This window comes from Cydia strobilella, chromosome Z, assembly GCF_947568885.1.
Source record: "Cydia strobilella chromosome Z, ilCydStro3.1, whole genome shotgun sequence".
NCBI lineage: Eukaryota > Metazoa > Arthropoda > Insecta > Lepidoptera > Tortricidae > Cydia > Cydia strobilella.
The window spans coordinates 11,034,074-11,048,322 of NC_086068.1; the positions used below are offsets into that span (position 1 = coordinate 11,034,074).

At 37.5% G+C, this 14,249-nt stretch overlaps 1 protein-coding gene across 1 annotated transcript in view; it reads right to left on the reverse strand.

The window, feature by feature from the left end:
* LOC134754125 (BTB/POZ domain-containing protein Tiwaz) overlaps positions 1-13,596 on the reverse strand; it is a 29,155-nt gene extending 15,559 nt beyond the window's left edge. The window contains exon 1 of the mRNA XM_063690204.1: positions 13,509-13,596. The gene's annotated coding sequence lies outside the window, so the exon portion shown is untranslated. The remainder of the gene's footprint in view (positions 1-13,508) is intronic.
* Between the last annotated feature and the right edge of the window lie 653 nt (positions 13,597-14,249).

Consider the following 14,249-nt stretch of genomic DNA (forward strand, 5'->3'; position numbering starts at 1 on the left):
ACACACACAAATACACACATTAAACTTATAATAACACCTCTTTTAATGCCGGAGTTTGCGCATTACAAATGTTTATTAAAAAAAACTATTAACCGGGTAACAGGAGCACCTACTCCTGAAACTGACATCTGTTCAGCGGCTTTAAAAAATAACTTGTGTTTTGATTTTTGTACACTAAAGAATTTTGTTATGTTCAAAGCGTGACTAGCAACGGCAACAGCAATTATAATGATGATTGAAGATAATAAGTAATTTGTATGATTATTTTTTATCGTTTAAGTAGTACAATAATTAAAAATTTATTAGTTTGTTTTAATTATTTGCTCGTTTTACAGGGCCCACCCGGTATGACACATAATCAAGTTAGATCCAAAATAGCGTTTTGAAGAATTAATTCCCAGCAAGCTGGAAATCATTTTAATACTTTCATTTTACAAAATAATTAAAGCTACATATTTATATAACGTTATTTAACACTTAAATTACATTTAACTCGACCAAACTATTGAAAACTATGACATATCAATGTAATTTCGAACATCGAGGTATTTGCGTTTAGTAGCAAATGTATGAACTCGTATTAAACACTAATCAATATGTAAACAGGCCCTAAGGCAAGTTTATACGCTCGTAAGGGCCTTATCACTCTTATGAGATATAATTAAATTATAGATTTTCTTCAAAATGGAGTTAATTAGAATACGGGTATCTGAGAAATCAACTTAATTTAAACTCAGGAATGCACCCTTGAAATTAAGTCCAAAAAATGTACATTATTTTATATGGCGTACTTTCAGTAAAAGGGCCATTTTGAATAAAAACAAATACATTCATATCGTGTGCTGAATTATTTTAGAAAAAAGTCATATAAGTATACATTTAACCATTATTTGACTTAGATATTCTACCATGATTCACTCAACGTACGAATGTTCAGTGGGGTCTACACTAACTACCCTTATATTTTTTTCATTTCGAAGTATAAACGCTCGCTGTCATTAAGAAAACCGTTAACAGCGGAACCCAGTAGCAGGTCGCATGCAGGTTTAAATACGCGTTGAACTCGGTAGCGGGAGGAAGCACCCGTCTGGTTTCATTATAAACACGCCGCCGGCTGTGTGCCTAGCGACGTCCACTAAATACCCACCAGGAATGCCGACTCGGCCGCGACAACCACACGCAACTAGCAGATCGTGCCAGATACGCCGCACGACACTGTTAACGCTTTAATAAGTTGCTAAAGAGACAAATAACCTTAAAGCCGCCCAATTCTCCCCTGGAGGATCACTAAAATTACCAAAACAATTGATGAATAAACAAGAATACGAATATTCGTATTCGCCGAATACCAGAGCTTTTGCGAATGTATTCGCGAAATATTAAAAAGGTACGTCGTATACGGTCGGTGCTTATTATTAATTTTCCGACGTTAAAATTTAAGTTTTCACGAAAAATAATAGTAGGTAGGTCTTACTAGTTTTAATTAATTAAAACACAAATAAGAAAAATAGCACCTTGACAACAAGATGTACCTACGTTTTACGTTTGCGTATTATAGTCACTGCCACTAGAGGATAAAATAAAACAAATTCTAATAATAAAGACAGCCGTTTGAGGCGAGTGTCCTATACCTCGTTTTTTTAGGTAGAAAAAGACTTCCCGATGGTATGGTATGGTATGGTTTGGTATGGTATGGTATGGTATGGTTTGGTATGGTATGGTATGGTATGGTATGGTTTGGTATGGTTTCCTATGGTATGGTATGGTATGGTATGGTATGGTATGGTATGGTATGGTTTGGTTTGGTATGGTATGGTATGGTATGGTATGGTATGGTATGGTATGGTATGGTATGATGTGGTACCTTTAATATGTTCTCACTACTGAGGTGAAAAATTATGTGTGCAACACGTGAGCAAAGTTATTTTACATCTCGTGTTTTTGAGTCCCTCGCTACGCTCAAGATTCTACCTTAGAATCACTCGCTTCCCTCGTGACTCAATTATAGAATCTTTCGCTTTCTCGGGACTCAAATTAAACACTCGCAAGAAAAACCAATTTTCCTCTCTTGTTGCACAAATAACTATGTAAGACCATAGCGCTACTAAATATGACATTAGATATTCTCAGTTGACAAACAGCATATAGAAGTGCCTGTTCGCCTTACAAATGCATAAATCTACACGTAAAAAAACCTCAGGTGTGAATCCAGGGAGATAGCCCGCCGCCAGGCGGCTGCGCGGGAGATGCATTCGAGAGATAAAAAAATATTGAAGTTGGACTTCGTCCGGCAAAGGCCCTCGGGGCTAGAGGCTTGGCTTGGCAGTGCAGTCCCCAACGATAAACAAGGTTTAATTGTGTCATAATCCCTCGACATAAAGTACAAGCCTAGCTGTAAGGTGCTTTCTGAGAGCACCTGCAACAGTGGCGTGTACTAGTGACATTGTGGACGAACGCCTTTTAACTAAGGTTACACGAATTATGTTATGATAACTTAGTGTAGAGATACTTTAAAACAAATAAAATGCATTACATGTATATTATGTACACAAAATTACAAACAATACATATTTATTTCGATATTTTTATATGTATATGTATACTTAATTACCTATTTGATAACACTATGAACTGTATGAACAGGTAATCTATATAATCATTACCTATGAATTTCTCCGTGTCGATAAAGTTACGAAGACACAACACAACCATTAAAACCCGTACTTACTTGAGTAAATGAATATAAACTGCTGAGTTTGTATAGTCGCTAAAAATCGGAATAATGTTTTATCAACATTGGAACGTCCATCCAATTAATGCCTGATTAAGTGGTAATATGTTGACTGTACAAATCCATTGAGAAGCTTACACATTGAAGTTGGTATCGCAATTTTTATTCTAATTTGTCGTTTTTTAGTTTACACTGTATATTCGAACCCATTGTATTTCTCGAAATGCAAGGCAAACATTCTGATATATTATAGATATATGTAGTAATAACACATACATGCAGTGTAAAGGTCCCTGGTACGCTGTGGCCTCAGGCCCCTTCATAAACTATTGATAAAACGGAAAGGGCGCTCAGCGCCGCGGGCCGCGCCGTCGGCCGCACATTGTGTTGGGCACCGTCTATTGTGCCCGCCGTAATACTAGCCTTCCACGACCACGAACGTTTCATATAGAAAAAAATCTAAATGCCAAATTTCTAGAATGAAGCACATTATGGTGGTATGCCAGTTTTTACATGGGTGCGTCTTATTCGTTTATGTAGATATTCGTACCATTATTTTAATTATGAATATTATTATTTTTTCTACCCTAAAGATAAAGTTAACACGACATTTTTTTGTGTACCTACTCGTACTAAATGTATTGTAATTAATACTTTTAGTAGTTTTTATAGAATGCAAGATGTAAAAAAAAATATATTAAGCACCTATACGGCTAGAGTTATTTATAACGTGTTGTTTTCTGTGCGTTTTTCACTAGAAGCTAAAAAACAAGGCTTTTCCCCGAATCCCCCAACGCCACTGTTATATGGGCAAACCTCTAGTTAAAATTCGCCTCATAGTTAATGCGTAAAATGGCTGTGACGTAGAGACCGGCGGACGGACATGACGATGCTGCATACATAAGGATTACGTCTTCGCCACTTTGGCTACGAAAAAAATACATTGTTGAGGACGTTAATTCTTCAACAGTTTAATTGATTTAATTGTGTAATTAAAGTGACCCATATAGTTATCTTATCTTATCTTATCTTATAGTTTCGGGGGCCCTTACGGATACACTTCGACCCATAGGGATCTTTTGTGCAGTTACCCCCTAGGAAAGATCCGTCCGCTACTCAAGAGCCTTCCCCACCCTCTCCATATGCCGGATGATGGACCTTATGGGTAGCTTTTTGAATTCCTTTGGTACCAGGTAGCCTGTTCCAAAGTCCTTCATTCTTTGTCTGGCGAGGGCGTGACATTCACACATAAGGTGTTCTATTGTCTCTTCCTCTTCGCCACACATACGACAATCGGTGTTGTCAGCGTGCCCCATCTTGGCCAGGATTCCCTTGACCCCGTAATGGCCAGTAAACACCCCCGTTATTATTTGGAGTTGCCGTTTGCTAAGTTTCCAAAGCTTTTTGCTCCAACCAGAGTCTACCCCTTGTATAAAGAGCTTTGAGTGCTTTAGACCCGTCAGACTGCCCCATTCTTCCTGGTGTTTGGTCTTAGTAAGGTCTTTGATAGCCGTTGTGATGGTTCCCTGTGAGAGCCCCACGAATGGTTCCGGACCTATAAGGTTGTTTGCAGATCCGGCTCTGGCAAGTTCATCTGCATTTTCATTGCCCATGAATCCCTCGTGCCCTGGGATCCACACCAGTTGCACTTTGTTTTGCCTTCCAAGCTTGTTCAGAGCTTGGATGCCATTGTATACCAGTCTAGAGTCCACTCTAGGCGCCTTAAGCGCTTTGAGTGCAGCTTGACTGTCGCTGAGAATATAGATATTCTTCCCTTGGGTTTGCCTAACTATATTCTCATGTGCACAGGCAATTATAGCGTATGTCTCGGCTTGGAAGACAGTGGCGTAATTGCCCATGCTTATGCTACTACTAAAGTCATTTGCATAAATGCCTGCCCCAGTACCAGAATCTGTCTTGGACCCGTCTGTGTACCATATGATGTCATTTTCATCAGACATTGGTGCTTCAAGACCTTCGGTCCATTCAGCCCTTGTTGGAACTTTAACATTAAAATTCTTACGGAACACAAACTTGGGTTGCATCTTATCGCAGCCCATATTCGTAATCCTTTTCATGAAATTGTCACATTCCATGTTTGTGTGTTTAGTCTTTGGCTTGTTATCGCTCCAGAGGCCTGTCAAAGCCAGCCTGCACTAGGTGCAGCGGCGGGAGGTCTAGTAGTACCTCCATCGCCGCTGTTGGCGTCGTTCTAAACGCGTCAGTAATAGCCATGCACGCCGTTCTTTGTATTTTCGTAAGGGCATCCCTGCATGTGCTCTTTAGTGTCCTTGGCCACCATGCCAGGCATCCGTACAGAATGATAGGTCTTACCATCATGGTATAGATCCATCTCAGTACCTTTGGGTTTAAGCCCCACGTTTTGCCATATGCCGTTCTACACATTCCAAACACCCTCAGTGCCTTGGTTATGGTAGTTTCGACATGCTTTTTCCAGTTCAGTTCTTTATCTAGTGTTAAACCTAGATATTTCACTTCATCGGACATTTCCAGATGTAAAAGACCCATATAGTTAAATGCTATAGTTACTCGTACACAATTTAATGAAATTGTGTACGAATTCAAGCTTTAGCTATGTGAAGAAAATGAAATTCAACCTATAAGAGTTTTAAAGTTCTGGGAACTGGGTGCGTAGCCAACATGCCAATCGTTCTGTAGCGAACGAAAAGCAACTGTCACTGACGCACTAATAAGAATGGAAGTGATAGAGAGACACAAAGCGTTTCGTTATCGCAGCGCAAGCGATTGTCACCATGGCTAGGCATGTTCTGACTTTTAACGAATTCAATGGGCTTTCAGTTGCAGGTTTTTACAAGCTTTTGGTAAAATTTCCATTGTATACACACTATTTATAACCAAGTTACAGGTTAGTATTAGTTACACAAGTAAATAAGTTATCTTAGTGAAAAATGTTATCACGAGATCGATAATAAGAAAAAATAATGTTTGAGTACTTCGCCGCAGAAATGTAGTTTGCTGTACCTACCTATTAAGTAATCAATACTGAAGACACTACAATTTTTAGAAGTATCATTCTATATAATTTCTTATACATAAACCCGCTTAAAAAGATTCTAAACGGACAACGCCAAAAACGCGTCTAAGGGTGCTATTTCACCTGTCCAATATATTTGTCCAATGTGCATTGCTTCTTGCTTTCATTAAGTAAAATTTGAGACGCAAATACACATTGAAACCGATGGATTGATGGACAGATGGAATACCACCCTAAAGAGGAAAAGCGTTTAACCGTAAAAAACTGTATTTATGAAAACAATAATAAAACGGCATATTGTGAAGTCGTATTAAATGTGATCGTATTAAGCCGGGTCTACTCTATAATTGTTTTTTTTCTGTGGATGTGTCGTATCCGTATCGTACGTATTTAACTACCTAATGTAAGTGGTAGTGTACCATTTACTTTTTTTAAACCATCAACTTTTGGGTATTTCTACTCAGAATCGCTAGAACTAAAGCAAAGCAAAAAAAGTGTCCAAAAACAAATGTCAATGTTGTAAAGCATTTTCACATACTTTTTGTACGGACGGACCGTCACAAAACTGACACCCAAAATTCATATGAAAAACTGGGGACACTTTTTTCTTTCTTTTAATCAACAGTTCTCGTGATTCTGAGTCGAAATAACCCAGAGTTGTTAGTATTTCGAAAAAAGTAAATGGTACACTTTTTTATGTGGCTCAATAGGCGACAGATACGTACGAGTAATATGTGTCTGTCGCCTACCTAGTACCTACTTACTTATATATGTTATAAATATAAGTAAGTAGGTAACATTGTTTTGGAACTTGTAGTTGTGGAATAAAATTCAAAATCGTGTATATATTTATAGAGTGGAGTGTATCTGGGTGCGCTTGGCGCCCGGAGCCAGTAATTACTAAATTTGAATGGATGCCTGGAAGGTTCGCGCCCGCGGCGGCGCCTCAAGCGCGGCTGTTGGAGCCGGCTCACCCGACTTTAGTTTTTGTTCCATGTACTAACGTATCTCCTCTAGCGATCGTGTATATGTATATATATACTCGTACCTATAGAAACGCTATACGTTATAAATAACATAACGCTGCTGATAAATGTATTCTCAATTTGATTTAGTAGTGTATTAGCGCTGTAAGGGCTTTGAAATTAATTTCCTTCTCAGCTAGTAGGCCAATCAAATTATGTAGGGTCAATTGTCCTAGGTTGAAACAATGGTACACAATAAAACTTTGCGATTTCTCGGAAACTAGCTGTTGCTATATAGTACCGTCTATCAAGCAAGGGTAGGCTCAGGAACCCCCGGCACGTTTGCTTATAAAATTATAATAAAAGCGTTTTGAGGTATTACTTCCCAGCAAGCTGGAAATCGTTTTAAGCTTCCCACTTTGTCGCTTGCCATAAAGACTCTTTGACAGGTTATTCGTATAAAGATTCAAGCAAATCTCGTCATTTTGGTAAGCGACAAAGTGGAACCTTTGACTAGACTTAGATACTTTTGTTCCTAAATGCGTATAAGCCGAGTTAGCGCAATCCTAGGAGGTGTATACCTATACAGTGTCAATGAACAAAAGAGCCAATAATTTATTTGGTCCTTAGTAACCGTATCTACTTATCGAAAACAAGGTACAGTAGCATTGAGATAAACCGTCACTAAGAAGGTGTACACAAAATAAGGACTCTATTGTCGGGGCGTCAAGGTGAATATTCAGATATTTTAAACCAACCTGTGTCATACCTACAGATATATTTATGGCAACTGTACAATTGCACCAAACCGAGCTGGTATTAAAAATTTCACAATGCTACACGTAGCCAATTTTCGGTTTGATTTATGTCATTCACAGAAATGGTTAGAATTGAACATTCGAAACGAGGAAGTGGGTACATAGTAGTACATACTAACAGAATAACAGCGTCGGTATTCGTATGTTTGGATGCGAATATCTTGGTTGGGTTCCGTGAGTTCCGTACGTCCTATGTTCAAACCAAAACTTATAGAATGTCCGTTTTATAGTTGAAGAAATTATTAATGGCGAAGTCTATACAGAATCCTTGCCAGCCGCGTCACCTGCTACCACTGTTTCGAGTCAAATAGGTAAACGTCCTCTCTCGACAAACCCGTCTTTTCTCTTGGTTTCTTAACGACTTCAAACTACAGCTTCTTTTGTAATCTATGGCAGAATCAGGGCCGAGTAGCGAGTCCGGTTAACCACTTACGTGCTTTTGGCAGTTTTAATTACGAGATCCTTATTACCTAGGCAATACTTCAACAAAAAAATTAAGCAAGCGAGAGGTTAACGCAAACACAGCTACTCTACTTCTGAGTGCCTAGCTGATGCCAATCGTTTGCGCCGCGCTAATGTCTCTCTGTCGCACTAATATGCAAGAGTGATAGAGAGAGGTTACTAAACGATTGGCATCTTGGCTACGCCCTCTGAAACTGCAGCCAATACTTGATCTGATCTGACAACCTTACATTTTAGTCCATTTTTTGCAAGAGTAGCGTTAGGGAAGTGGTGTCGGTAACTTTGGTGGAACAGGCACATATAAGTAGGTACCTAATTACGAGTACTAATTTGGTAAATAGTCGACGTCAAAGATAATATGTTTACATTTTTCGCCTTATTACAAAGGAGTAAGGTGTAAAAGTATAAACATATCTTTCAAGTCAACTGTACCTAATATTTCTTATGGTTTCTAAAATAATATAGACAGTTTCCATAAGCAAATCGATACGTACGGCTACCACGAGCTTGTCACTGACCTGACACTGACAAAAAAATATTCGCTAACCTCTGCGTAACTTATAAGTATGTACTTTCTATATATCTCGCTCGCACTAATATGCCAGTACGAACGAGATGCATAGACACGCACGCTAGCGAATATGTCTCAAGCGGCAAGCTCGTGGTAAGGATACTGGTGGTTTGAATTTAAACTATCACTAATCACTAAACTTGAGTTTAAGTCATTATACCTACCTACACTTTTTTACGTGCATTCCGTTATAAAATTACGAAAAATTTCCCGCGCCGCGCATGCAGTAAATGAAGCGAAGACCATGGGCCATGTGCTACATCACGATCTTACCATCGCCGTGGGCCTCTACGGATACTGCACGGATGTACAACCCAAGTCAAACATATGTATACATCCTTCATTCTTATAACAATGTAGCCTTTCGTATGCTTAGGAGCAGTTCTGCTCCATATACCTATATTTTTAACTAAATTCAACTTAAACATGAAGTTGTCACGATTGCTATTTACATGTCAATTTTTTGACATGCGCATACGAAAGGGTAGTAGGCGCAAACGCCTCAACAGAATCTATGATGTCAACAGTACCTTATGTAAATCATCCGAACGTTGGGAGGTCATAAATTATTATTTAGCTATAATTATTACAAGTCTCGATTCAATATCGATATTACCCTTAGTTTAAATCTAATTCGGTTCGACGTAACAGGATCTGAACATGGTGGTATAACGAATGGCGACTAAAATCAGATGTTTCACCACACAGAATGAGGCACACATGAGCATAAGGTTTCATATACACTACATCTATGTAAATACGATTAAGTAGATACTTAATGGAGATTATGCTTTATTTTCAAATTAAATATTAAAATGATAACATTATTTCGAAGTGCTACCGGCATTTATTGCCGTACCTATCATACTTAATAACACTACTTTTATCATATTAATGCATTGATATGAACACCAACTGATTTTTAGCATATATATATATTTATAGTTTTTAGGATTCCGTACCTCAAAAGGAAAAAACGGAACCCTTATAAGATCACTCGTGCGTCTGTTTGTCTGTCTGTTTGTCTGTCTGTCCGTCTGTCACAGCCTATTTTCTCCGAAACTACTGGACCAATTAAGTTAAAATTTGGTATACATGTGTAAGTTTATGACCCAAAGACGAACATGTAACGTAAACAAATGAATTTTGAACACGAGAAAACTTTTGGGGGTAAATGAGAAAATTAAAAAATAAAGTTTTTCAAACTATATCGTGTTACATATCAAATGAAAGAGCTCATTATGAGAATCTCAATTTTTTTTTTATAATATTAGATAAACAGTTTAGGAGTTATTCAAGAAAATAGGCAAAAAATGACCATTCCCCCCTTTATCTCCGAAACTACTGGGTCTAAAATTTTGAAAAAAATACACAAAATAGATCTTTACCTATAGATCACAGGAAAACCTATTAGAAATGTGTAGTCAAGCGTGAGTTGGACTTAATTACTTAGTTTTTGATGCGACCCCTACGGGTTTTTTAAAGACATTTCACTCATGTTTCACATAAAATATACATTGTTTAAATTGTGTAATGTACGGAACCCTTGGAACGCGACTCCGACTCGCACTTGGCCGGTTTTTTTTTAATGATTTAACAGTGTAAGGGCGAAAATGTTTTTTTAGGTAAATGTTTCCTCCTGTTAACGTCTTAAAATAAGGGTTTCTGTCGTAGTTAAATGTAGGCGGCTCGGCTTCGCCAAGAGTTAGGGAGTTTCGCTAGGCAGGTAGGTACGCAAGTGGGCGCGGGCGGCGTAGCCCGCAGCGTGGCGGCGCCGCCGCGGGCGCGCACCAAAGATATTATGGCACACCTAACGCTCGCTACCTCGGGCTACCCCAACGGGCTCTCATACTCTCATCTACAGAACAATCATTTCGAAAAATATTTGTTATCCCCTTAGGCAGGTAGCTTCACCTAAAACTTTACGCCGCTGCTTATCATTATTCCGTTGCCACGATATTACGATGGTGTTTATTGGAGAAATCCGAGAAAGCATTCGATCTTCTCACGCTTGCTTCCTTACGCAAGTAAATTATGAGATTATAATAAATAATTTTATTTTATTAGGACATCTGATATGATTTTGTCACGAAGTTTAAGGGGCGTGCCCAATAGACAATAATCTACTAGCAACAAAAGTGACTATACTCGTACGTGCCGTGTCCATAAATACAGATAAACACACGCTCAAATTTTTAACAAGACAGTGGTGATCATATCATTGTAAAAAAAACTGGACAAGTGCGTGTCGGACTCGCCCACCGAGGGTACCGTACTTTTCAGTATTTGTTGTTATAGCGGCAACAGAAATACATAATCTGTGAAAATTTCAACTGTCTAGCTATCACGGTTGATGAGATACAGCCTGGTGACAGACAGACGGACAGAGGAGTCTTAGTAATAGGGTCCTGTTTTTACCCTTTGGGTACGGAACCCAAAAACAGCGTCTGGTTAGCAACTTCTGCTTCTGACTGATTTTCTTAAGAAGTCGATTAAAAAGAAACTCACATACATACATACAAACATAAACGCTGAAAACATTACACTCCTTTTTTTGGGCAGTCGTGTAAAAAGGGTAGTATTTTGACAGCTCGGTACCGCACATAGTGGTCTAATGGTCACGAACTTATTGATTTGGCCGCCATAATTATAATTATTTCGTTAGGTACTACAAGAACTATTGTATACCTAACAGCTAAGTAATGAACAAACCTCACAGGTGACGGTAGCGAAACGGCAAAGCAACATATTTGGACTAAGGTGTAGCTTGTGAAGTTAGGGCTTGTAGAGTTAGGGCATGTAGAGGAGTTAGAATTTGGCTCTACATGAGATCTGATATCTTTTTGACAGTGCGAGCCATATATTTGACAGATATAAATATGATCTGATAACCATAGATCTTATATCTTAACAGATATAAGATCTGATAACTTTTTGACAGTGCGAGCCATATAGCTCCCCACACGCACTCGTTTAGGAAGCAAGGAACGACTACTATCAGCACCCCACAGACTAAGCAAGTCTTCAAAGACCATGCATGTCTTAGGTCCTAAGATTTATAATGCGCTGCCTAATGACATCTCAATATTAGACAGTACGAATATGTTTTAATTTAGTTTTTATTAATTATTTACTAAAACTGTTTGTTTCTCGCTTTAAGTGATTTATAATCTTAGAGAAATAAATATATTTGAACTGAACTGTTTATTAACAAACTTAAAAAATAGCTAATTGATAGAACTTTTTATACTGTAATGCAATTATTCGACATACCCGACCTATGTACTAACTAATAACATGACATGACATTTTAATATTGACATAATTATGTACAATGTATTTTTAATTTAATGAACATAATGATTTATTGTAACTTTAATTCTAGACATAATTTGTTTTCATTCTCAATTATGTGATGATAATAATTTATTTTCCGATGTTTTTGACATGTAATATTTTAAGAATATTATGAATAATTGAGTATGAGTATGAGTATATGGTCTCGTCTTGGGAACATTTTACATGAAATTATTTTTGGTGGGATTTCACTTGTTTTTGTAAGTTGCTTAAAACATTTTTTTTTGTTAATTTCTTTTTGGGTGGATTTCTTGGACATCAGAGATGCCTTTTTTCATATCCCATTCTCGATCTTTTGCATCTCTCATCATCATGAAACTTTTTATGTTTAATAAGTCCACTATTGACATCTTATCCCGAGAATTTTGTTTATCTGGTATAATCCAAACCAGAGTTAAGACTTAAGAGGGTTAAAAAAAACGACGAAGCGCTTCGAGAAAAGGTAGGTAGTTGCCTTACGCTTCGCTTGGCTCGTCTTGGCGGGGGCACTACCGTGCTCCATATCTTATAATACCTTTTCGGAATAAGGAGAGGCAGACGTACCTAATTTAAGTTTTTTGTACATGTTACAAAGTGGTAAATTTAATCCTACAGTAACAGTAACACCGCAGATAGCGATCCCCAGGTAGCAAAATGACGTCAAATGACGTCAGCGACGTCGTAATGACGTAATAATGCCGTCATTATGACGTCGCTGACGTCATTTTACGTCATTTTGCTACCTGGGTCAAAATTAATCCTAATTATCCTAAATAAGTATAGAGACTTTCTATTTGTGTGTGCTAACGAATAAATTATTTCTATTCTATTCTATTCTTTTTGTTAAACTGTAATAGAATGTTAGATACTTTTGACGCGTAGTGTGATCCGTTACTTTTGTTTCTGACTGTACCACCCTACCTAATAACATCAAAAGTACATTCAATTGACCTGCTAGTCCTGCTACCTACATTGTTTTTTACGTTTTTGTGAATCAACATAGCTTAATAATTTATTGTCATATTCATCATATAATTTCATTACTTTAGCTTTACTATTACATATTTAATTTTACAGCGCATTTGCGCCCCTAGCTGTACTGCTGTTGAATTAATATTAATATCAAATATCAATGTTTGAGCGAAAACGTTATTCAAACATTAGAACACGACACCCTGCATTATTGGGGTATAATTAAATTTAATGACAAATAAATACAGGCGCACAGAAATATGCAATAACAAATTGTTAAAATTACGAGATACAAATGTACAATTGTCCCCGCTACAACTATTTAATTTTATATAATTAATGTTGTACCTAAATATTACGGTCGGTGGCTGTCAAGAGCTTAATTTGAATTTAAAATTACAAACGTAGCCAAAAAAGCATGTTTAACAAAGACGTAAAAATAATTGGATCCCTATAATAAATACAAAACGCCTTAAGATTTTCGCAATACGATATTTGTACTTTTGGATAATCTTTGAGGTATATAATAAAATTTTATCTCGAGAACAAGCTGCCTCAATTAATTACTTATTTTAAAAATAAGCTACTTAAGGTTAAAACAAGTGCAATGCAAATAATAGTATAGTTAGCCGGTTACCTTGTTTGTGGCGCTTGTTTCAAGTCTGGTAAAACGCACGACGGCAGTACAATCGGCAGGGCAATCGCGCGACCACACGGCACGGGGCTGGCGAATGTACTAACTACTAACTCGGGACCTTCACGACTTCGCGTTCGCGCCAACCCCTTCTGAGCTTTTGTATGGTGTTGCCAACGCGAACGCCATAGTTTCCTGAATGAATTTTTTTTTTGTGTGGCGTACTTGGCTAGTAGTAGGTAATTTAAAAAAAAATGTTGTTGGTAGTAAAAATTACTCACATTAAAATTATCCTCTTTTTAGAACAGTAATGTAACCTACCTACAGTTAGCAGCAAAAGTTGCTAAGCGGGCCAAGTGTTCAAAATGATCTTGACGCGACTTTATTGTTAAGAGAATAAGAGTGTGTCAAGGTAATTTTGAACACCTCGCCCGCTTAGCAACTTCTGATGCTAACTGTACCTACACGATACAGTAATGTTTAGGTTACCTACTTGGGGACAAAAATATTATAATGCCCTTTTTACCAAGTTTCAAGTTCCTAGCTTAAAAGAAAATTTGTACCACATATAAACTTACATCCCCTTTTTAACCCCTTTAGAGGTTGAATTTTTAAGAACGTTGAAATAACTTTTTTGGAATCTTATACAATGCCTTTCTAAGAAGTTTAAAGCATTTGTAATAGATTTACTTTCCAGTATAGGTACTTGAAACTTCATAGAAATATATATAATTAAAAGAGAAA